Below are 8966 nucleotides of genomic sequence, written 5' to 3'. Positions count from 1 at the left end.
CATCATCTTTATGGGTGCAAAACATGCCCACATATTGGTTGTAGGCCCCAGCCCCTGCAAGACCCCAGATTCAATGCCAAGCTGTATCCTAGAGAGGCACTGAGTGAGTGTTAGTGGCCTCAAAAGCAGCCTTACTTTTTTGAAACCACAGCAAACCCCTCATGGAGATCTCTCCCCTGAGCACTCGGGAAGCTCTTTCTCTGTTCTTTCCTCCGCCCAAGAGTGAGGAAGATGTAAGAGCCAATAATTTTCTCCTGATACACACTGAAGGAGCACAAGTTCCCTCAGTGCTCTTCAATTTATTTACTCCCTCTTTTTGCTAGTGGGCTCAGTTCAGAGGGAGAGGTAGGCGTCATTCAAAGCACAAAAGCATTTTACATGTTTTTTCAATAAAAAGGTCACTGTCATAGTCAAGAGTAAGGCTGAGGGCACACTGTGTTCAACAAAGGAAAAATCATAAAGGGCAGGTCAGTTTGTACCCAAAGAAGGTGCAGCTCCATGAGTTTTCAACTTCAAGCGTCAGTACTCTTTAATACTGCCGCTTGTGGAAGAATGCACACATGTACAGTCCATCCCTGTTTGTTCACTGTTACCAAGGATTATAGCATTTGAAACAGTGCGGTGTTGTGTTTTCAGTGGCTGCACGGACTGAGAAAAATGTAATCTCTCTTAAACTGAGGAGCAATAAAAGTTTTACCAGAAGTAGAAATTATACTAAGCTTCTTTTCCAGATATTTCTTAATAAGTAAGGGTGATCCCATACTGAATTTATATTCTCTCAATTTTCATCTCAGGAAATACAAATTCATAATGCTGTCACAAGATATGCTGTTCTGATCTGTTTGACAGGATGAATGGTTTACATCAGTAGATCTGTAGGATGCTTATTTCTGAACACAGGTTCTTCGGGGCATAGCATACAAATATCAGACCCTCCCACCCGGGCAGGTACTTGCCCCGAAGGGTATTCATCAAGTGTTTTGAAACAGCCCTGAACCCCTCGCGGGTGGCAGGGCTGTGATGTGAAATATGCCAGAGTGATGGCTGTTGGAGTCAAATTGTTAAATGTTGTCATTGTGTTACTTAAATTTGTAAGTCTTAGTTCAAACTGTATGATCATTCTTTTGTTTCTATTGCCCACCCCAGCCTGTTGGAGGCTGTAGTGTTTTATAGGGACACATCCTATGTGAGTGTTCTGTTTCTTATTTAGTGAGGATGTTTTACTTCCTGCCTTTATGACCTCACCTGTGTTTGTGTATGGTGAAACCGTTAGAGGGGTTAAACCATATACAGGGTGGGGGAGATGATCCTTTGGTGAGCAGGAGGTCACACAAACACACCCACAAACACACACACTCACATGCATACACACACATTCTCGCACATGCATACACACACACACACACACACACACATTCTCGCACAGGCATACATACACACACGTGCTTACACATGCACACAAGGGCAGAAGGGCTGCTCTGAGATCCTTCCCTTGCGCAAGTAAAATCGCTGTTCGTCTTGCTTCCTTGTTTCGTTAACGGGAATACGTTTCTAAACCAGCGGGGCCTGTGGGAGCGCAGACCCAACAATGGCATATTTGGATGTTTTTCTAATGCGCACTTCCAGCAGAGAGGACGTGGAGAAAAACATTCAGGTGCTATTACACAGCCTGTCTAGATTGGGTTTTAGTACCAAGGGTATACTGTCTCCCATTCAGATTATAGAATAACTGGACCTTAAATGAAACTGTTTAATTTCTGACTTTTCTGTCATGAGACTGCATGGAGAAATTTCACAAGCAGATTGCGCTGTTTCACAAGGCATGTGTGGTTTCATTAAGACCCTGTTTGCATTTGACCCGCATGATGGCTTCAATAATTTCTGTCCCCTCAGCAGGATTTCTAGGACTGGTGTCCTCTTTGCAGTTGGATGTGAGATGTCAGCTGAGATATGGTGAGAATTTCCCCCAAGTTTTCCCCCGAGTTTCTCTGATACACCGGCTACATAGGGGATGACAATGTTGTTGCATCTGTCTTTCTTATCCTCCCTAGCTGGTGTCTGATCTTCTTTTCTGTGCATCTTTGCTGACTTTACAAACACCCAATTACGATAACCGCATGTTTTAAGTGCTTCCTTTACATGTGTGTGTTCCCCTCTGTGGGGGGAAACTCCCACTGGGTTTAAATCTGGGACTCTCCACCATTTGACCCTTAGAACTGAAGAAGCTTCTTGGATGAGAGGTGAAACGTCTTCAAGCAACTTAAAGAAGTCCAAACGCTTTTCTTTCCAAGCTCCTTAGACTACGATGACCTGGATGACTGAGAACCTTCACAGAAATAATGAGTTAACATTTAGAAACATGTATTTAGAAACCTGTCTTTAAAGCACTTCTGTGGTTTAAATGTACTATATCTGAACTTTTACCTGTGGATTGTTGCTATTTTAACTCGCCACGGACATCAGGCAGAGGTGGAGGCACAGTTACTGTTTACAAAAAGGATTTTAAATGTAAGCAGTGTTTTCTACAGCCTTCGTTCTCCAGCTTTGAACTTACCTCGTTTGAGGTGAGTCGTACAAACCCGGTTTTCTGCGCTGTCATCTATCGCCCCCCGAAATACAATATGAACTTCATAAACGACTTTTCTGATTTTTTAGCTGGGATTATGCCCAACTATGATAGTGTTCTTATTGTTGGAGATTTTAATATACATGTATGTTGTCCTGATAAGCCACTGGTAAAGGACTTTTTAAGCCTTATTGACTCTTTTAGCCTGGTACAGTCCGTACGTGGCCCTACACATCAGCACGGACACACACTGGACCTTGTTCTGTCATATGGTGTGTCTGTCACTGACTTGGAGATTTGTGACTGTGCACTCTCAGATCATATGCCTGTGTTATTCAACGTTGGTTTGACATATACCGCAGTTAAATCTGGAGCTGCTACTCGGTGCTGTCGGGTTATTAACCCCGCCACTGCTGCACAGTTTTCTGCTGCTTTTAATCAGCTCGGCGGCCCTTCTGACTTTGTTTCCTCTGATACAGCAGAGCTAAATTCCTGGTTTTATTCTTGCTGTCAAAAAATCATGGACTCTGTGGCTCCTTTAAAAACCAGGCAGCCTAAGGCTAAACCCCAGTGCCCCCAGTACCACATGTTTTAGTTGAAAGCAAGTCTCTCAGTGATTTGTCTTTTTCGGAGAGGTTTGGGATGAATTTCCCCAGCTGATTCACCATTCCTAAGAAGCTTCTAAGCTCACTCACGGTGCTTGGCTCTTTCATATTCTGTACCGTACTAGTTTTGTCAGGGTCAGGACTCATGCCTTCAGATGACACAATGAATCCTAAGAATTTCACTGCTCTTTTGCCAAACTCACATTTTGATATGTTCAGGGTGACGCCCGCCTTCTCAGCACGGTCGAGGACAGCGTGGAGTCTCATGTCGTGTTCCTCTTTCGTGGATCCCCAGACCAGGATGTCGTCCATGTGGCACATGACTCCCGCAAGGCCGGTTGTCACTTCCATCACCATCATGTTTTGGAAATGCTCTGGAAATGCTCTCCATTACCTGTTTAGTCGGTAAGTACTGCCGCCTAGTGGCGCATGCATGTATATCAATATAAATGACACCACATTGTCCCCTGTTCTATTTGTAAGAAACAAAGGCACACCATTAGGGGAGAATACACTGGGTCTGTCACCTATGGCCAGCCAGTCATTTCGGCATTGGTAATGCAACAACTAGACAGTACTGGACAGAAGTTTATGAAGGAATTGTTTTGCCTGAGGTTTACATTTAAGCCCGTCAACCACTGCTGGGTTTTATCCATAGTTTTAGAGGTGCTCTCACACTGGACCAATTGGCTTTTCAACCTGCACTATTAACTAGCTATTAGCTGTTAGACATTACCCACAAATGTTTCAGGTTTCATTGCATTGATGTAACTGTGCACTCACTGGCTTCTTAGCTAAATGCTGTCCTTTGAGTTGGATGTAAGGCAGCGGTCCCCAACCCCCGGGCCTCGGACCAGTACCGGTCCGTGAGTCGTTTGGTACCGGGCCGCGAGAGTTGAGGCTCAGGTGTGAAATGTATGGTTTTCAGGGTTTTTATCAGTTTTCAGCGTAATTTTGTTATCGTTTTTATCGTTTACTCGGTTTTCCTGGGTCTTCACGTGTGTTATGAATAAATTTTCTTTTTTCGGTACCGGTACTAGTTTTATTTTGTTGTATTTATCCGCGACAAAAGCCGGTCCATGAAAATATTGTCGGGCATAAACCGGTCCATGGCGCAAAAAAGGTTGGGGACCGCTGATGTAAGGTGTCAGCCCTCCTGGGTCAAGTTGTAATGGACTTTGGAGTATGCAGTCCTGAAGTGGGCCAAATTTCCCATAGTGATTTTGATAAAGAATGGTAAATGGACTGATTCTTATATAGCGCTTTTCTACTCTCCTGGAGTAATCAAATCACCCTATACAACATGCCACATTCACCCAATCACACCCATTCACACAAGCACTTTTTCTTCTTCTTTTTTTTTTCCTTTCTTTTTTTTTCGGCCTGTCCCGTTTGGTTCTTTAGCCATCAGAATTATTGTCTGAAGGCCAAGAAAGAGGCCCAATGGATTTACTTTAACAAGTGGGTCATCACGGCCATGCCATATTGGTCAATTTGTTTGACCTTTATTTTCAGTTGTTACAGACGGGACAGACATGACTGGGTGATAGGAAAGGGAGAAAGAAAGAAAGAGAGGAAGGGAAAGAAAAACAGGAGAAGAGGGACAGTGAGAGAGGACACTTAAAAACATCTCCTGGATCACCTGTGAAAGAAGAAAAAAAGAAGAGAAAACAAGCAAAAAAGAGAGCAAGATAATAAACAACACCATCGCAATAATCTAGCTAAGTGTAAATAACAGTAAATACTAAATACTGAATGTTATTGTGCAACACGCAAGACCAACAGCGCACAATGTGCTTTGAGGTAGCAGCCAAGAAAGGTGTACTTTGTGTCTGTGAACACCCATGTGTACACCTGTGTGCACACCTGTGTGGATGAGAGCGCTTGTATTCAAAAGGTTTCTCCATGTAACAGTCTGCTAGGGGGTGGTTTGGAGCCATAGCCCCATCCCCCAGGGTATGAAGCAGGCATGGAAGGAGATCCAGGCCCCAGACATCCAGAGGCCCCCAGAGTGCAAGAGTCCAAGAAGGACCATCAGTGGGGCAACTGTGCCACCCTCCTGGGAAGAGCTGAGGAGAGCCCCAGATGAGGGGTCACCCAGCAGTCGTGGCTCAGAAGCCAGAGGGGGCTGCAGTGACGTGTCCACGGGCTCTGCCGTCAGCCAGCTGTGCCAGAGTGGACCGAGCCCCAGGCCAGAGGCCTGAGGGCTGCCCACCCCCCAGAAGGGGTCCGTCAATCAGCCACCGGGAGTGAGCCGATACATACCTGAGCGCCCAGGCCCTGACACCAAGAACCACCAATGCACCAACATCTGAGGGCATCAGCCACCGGCAGGGAGTGTGGTGAGGAGAGATAGGCCTCCATATTTTGGAGGGCCTGAGATGTTCCTGAAGGGTGGGCCTGAGGGGTGGAGTCTAAGACCTGACCTGACATATAGACACAGACGAACAGGCACACACAGACACAAACACCCTCATGCACACACAGACACAAACACCCTGATGCACACATAGACAAATACTCGGCACTCACCCAACGTGGAGACAGACACAAATGGACACTGTACACACAATCACACTCCCCAAACATACTCTATACCCCAGATCCAGGTACCCTCGCCCCCAGAGGGGGAAACCGCACCTAGACCCAAGGACTTTCTTCATACACATGCATCAGAGAGCAACTTAGGGTTAGTATCTTGCCCAAGGATACTTGGCATGCAGACTGGAGGAGCCAGGAATCAAACCACTAAGAAGAATGTGTGGTTACCAGAGTTTCTCAAGGTCCTGAAAACTGGGTGAGTTTTTTCACCACATTCCCCTACTTGTATAGGCACATAAAAGAAATACATTGAGAATGCCTGGTGTGAGGCCGGGGCTATTAAAACTGATCAGGAGACTTTGTATTTGAAGTGAGATGTGGTGGTGGAGCTTCTGAGTCTGGTCATAGGAGAGGAGACTTCTGATGATGAGAATTTCTCAGTTTTCATAGAACTGGTCTTACCCTGGTAATCAGACATCTTCCGCTGGCACAGACTGTAAATCTTGCCCTAAATATCATTATGACAGCTTTGACCACTCTTCCTGATGTCCACAAGAGAGAAGACAGCACCCAAGACAGGACAGAGTGATACCACACACGCACACAGTTGAGCTTGCCTCTTACTGGAAATAATCACTTTAGTGATTGATGATTAACGTTTGGCTTGCTAAAGTAAGGACTTGGATTTCTGGACTCTAGCCATGGGGCTCTGCTCATTTTTCTCCTTAACAATGCAATGTTGAAGCATGTTTCAATTCTTAAAATCCGTCTGTAGGACAGGAACGAGAAGCCATTATAGAGGAGGAGTGGCACAGGGCTGACCTAGACAAACTGGGAGAAGGACATATTTTGTTTTCATTAAGATAAAAACAATTTATGAATGCAAAAGGCAGTTTTGCTTTTACCTCTCCTGTTAACCAATCAAGATTGTTTAACTTTCACACACTCTCATTTTAAAGGGTGAAAAGAAACAGAGATTGCACAGTTCCTTATAGAGCTCCTGTACTACACACAACCAAATCAGACTGATGACTGTCAGTAATTTCTGAGATATCTCTCTCTCAGTAGCAGCAGACTGGACTGTGTTAAATGCACTTGATAAATAAAAGACTCACTGTGAAGCCATTACTATCAAAGATGGAAATAAGCTCTCTGTGGAATATAGATGATTGCATCGTCCACTTCCACATTTGGTTCATTTTTAGTTTATTATTTTTATTATTGTTAACAAAGGGGGGAAGAAGGGGAAAAGGGCAAAATCATTAAAGGTAACAGGGGGGTGTGAAGGCCATGGTGTGTGGTGGAGCAGGCAGTAGAGGGCTGTGAATTAAAACTTTTGAAGAAATTGCCTGCGCAGTGATCCCCAAGTAATCTAATTGTAACAAGCATTTCACTTTATTGGTCCATATTTATAGATTTGTAGTCCATCTTAATGATATTGTAGTTTCACCACAGCAACAACATCCACCATTGTTAAGCAGCGTAACGTAGGTGCATTACAGTTACATTTAGTTCAGACACAATTCCCAATTATCCATCATATATTCAGATCATATATACATATCCAACTGTCTAAGTATCTTTGCAGTTTGTTGTAATATTTCATGTGAAATTCTATTTGAAAATTCTGTCATGATCCTGGATCATTTCACCCAGCATTTTAAATTTGTATTATATTTTTATGTTTATGTTTAAGTTCATTAGATTATCTAAGTTCATTTCTATTATGCTTAGGTTGTTGTTATAGTTCATTATTTCTTAGATTCCCCTTGTGTCTTCACCTCCTGTGTTTAAGTCTCCCTCACCCTTCATGTGTTTCATGTCTACGTCTTCTGTGTCAGGCTCATGTTGCCATGGTTGCATCCCATTATGCTTCCTGTTTCCCCATGTGTTTCCACTTCCCCTGATCACCTCCAGTGTGCATTTAGTCTGTGTGTTTCCGTTCATTCCTCGTCTGATCGTCTGTTGTCCTGCGTTGTTTCCACATCACGCCAGGATTTCATGTCAGGTTTCTATGTTCTTGTTCGCGTTCCATGGTTTTTTATGTTTAGCCTTAGTTCACCCAGTTTAGGTTTGGTTTTCGCCCTCTCCCTTTGTTTGTATTATTTTTGCCAGCCTTAATAAACGGCTCATTTTTTGTTACGTCAAGTTTTGTCTCTTCACGTGTCTGCACTTGGGTCCACCTCCTCACTCCACACAGTCAGCTTCTCAGCCAGACTGTGACAAATGTATTAGGGCTTGGCATTTAACACAACAGTGCCTTCCAGACTGGTTGCTTAACTGTGAGATTATACTCCTCATGCAGACGGGTCCTGAACTTGGTATCTAAAAGCCCACACGTAGTATGAGTATTTTTCCTTGCCCTCAAAACCAGAGTACTGTGTCTTCCTGCTGAACCCCTGCTCTACTCACTGTGACTGTGATCCTTCAGATTCCAGGCATTAGACTTGGAAGTCCAAGTGGATAGGGTGGGCAGCTTGAAATATCTCTGACCTGTCATCGTGTGATATCAATATTTCACAAAAAAAAAAGGTATCTATCACTTCCATGGTAAGCTGCCTGAAGACATGCCAATCTGTATTATCAGTATTGAGTTTTATCTTGATAGTCCTTGGTTATATTATATAGAAATATATAAAACAGTGGCAACAATATGTCAAACTATACTTCATGTAAAAGAAATGTGGGTGTATGAATAATCAGGCCAATGTCTGCACATACAGTGCAAGACATTACTGCTGTTAAGAAACAACTGACCTAGTATTAAAAGTTAATCAGCTTCTCAATATGCTGGAGATGCATTACTGACTTCATAAAGGATCTGTATCCGTCAACACTCTCTAACTAGATTTTTTGAAAAATGTTAACATCATCAGCTCCGCAGCAGCCAGGATATGGAGTCACCCATACATATGCATGTTGTATTATTATTCATGGTTTAAATCCACTGAACTCTCACTTCTTCAAATACAATATTTAATGCACCAGGTTCAGAATATTTTAGTTTACAGAACAATAAATGCATGCTTGATATTGTGGGTTACATAATACTATCCGCAAATTAAATCCTGTGACAAAATCCACAACCATTACGATATATATTCATTTCACCTTAAATTTCCAAGCACATGACACAGTTTTAAATCATTCCATAGCATTGTGTATTGAAAGGCTTTGATTGACAAAGATTTCTAAATCCGAGCTGGTGATCAACCAGCATATTCTATTCCTAATGAAGGTAGTTACTGTGTCAC

At 43.3% G+C, this 8966-nt stretch overlaps 1 long non-coding RNA gene across 1 annotated transcript; it reads left to right on the top strand.

Moving 5' to 3' along the window:
* Window positions 1-1514: 1514 nt before the first annotated feature.
* On the top strand, window positions 1515-8197 carry LOC308391365. Its single transcript, XR_013970595.1, has 4 exons — window positions 1515-1654; window positions 1897-1953; window positions 3391-3576; window positions 5086-8197. It is a non-coding gene; the product is annotated as an uncharacterized lncRNA (long non-coding RNA).
* Window positions 8198-8966: the final 769 nt, after the last annotated feature.

This window comes from Rhamphochromis sp. 'chilingali' (assembly GCF_963969265.1).
Source record: "Rhamphochromis sp. 'chilingali' genome assembly, chromosome: 22".
NCBI lineage: Eukaryota > Metazoa > Chordata > Actinopteri > Cichliformes > Cichlidae > Rhamphochromis > Rhamphochromis sp. 'chilingali'.
This window is presented reverse-complemented; position numbering and strand designations above follow the sequence as displayed.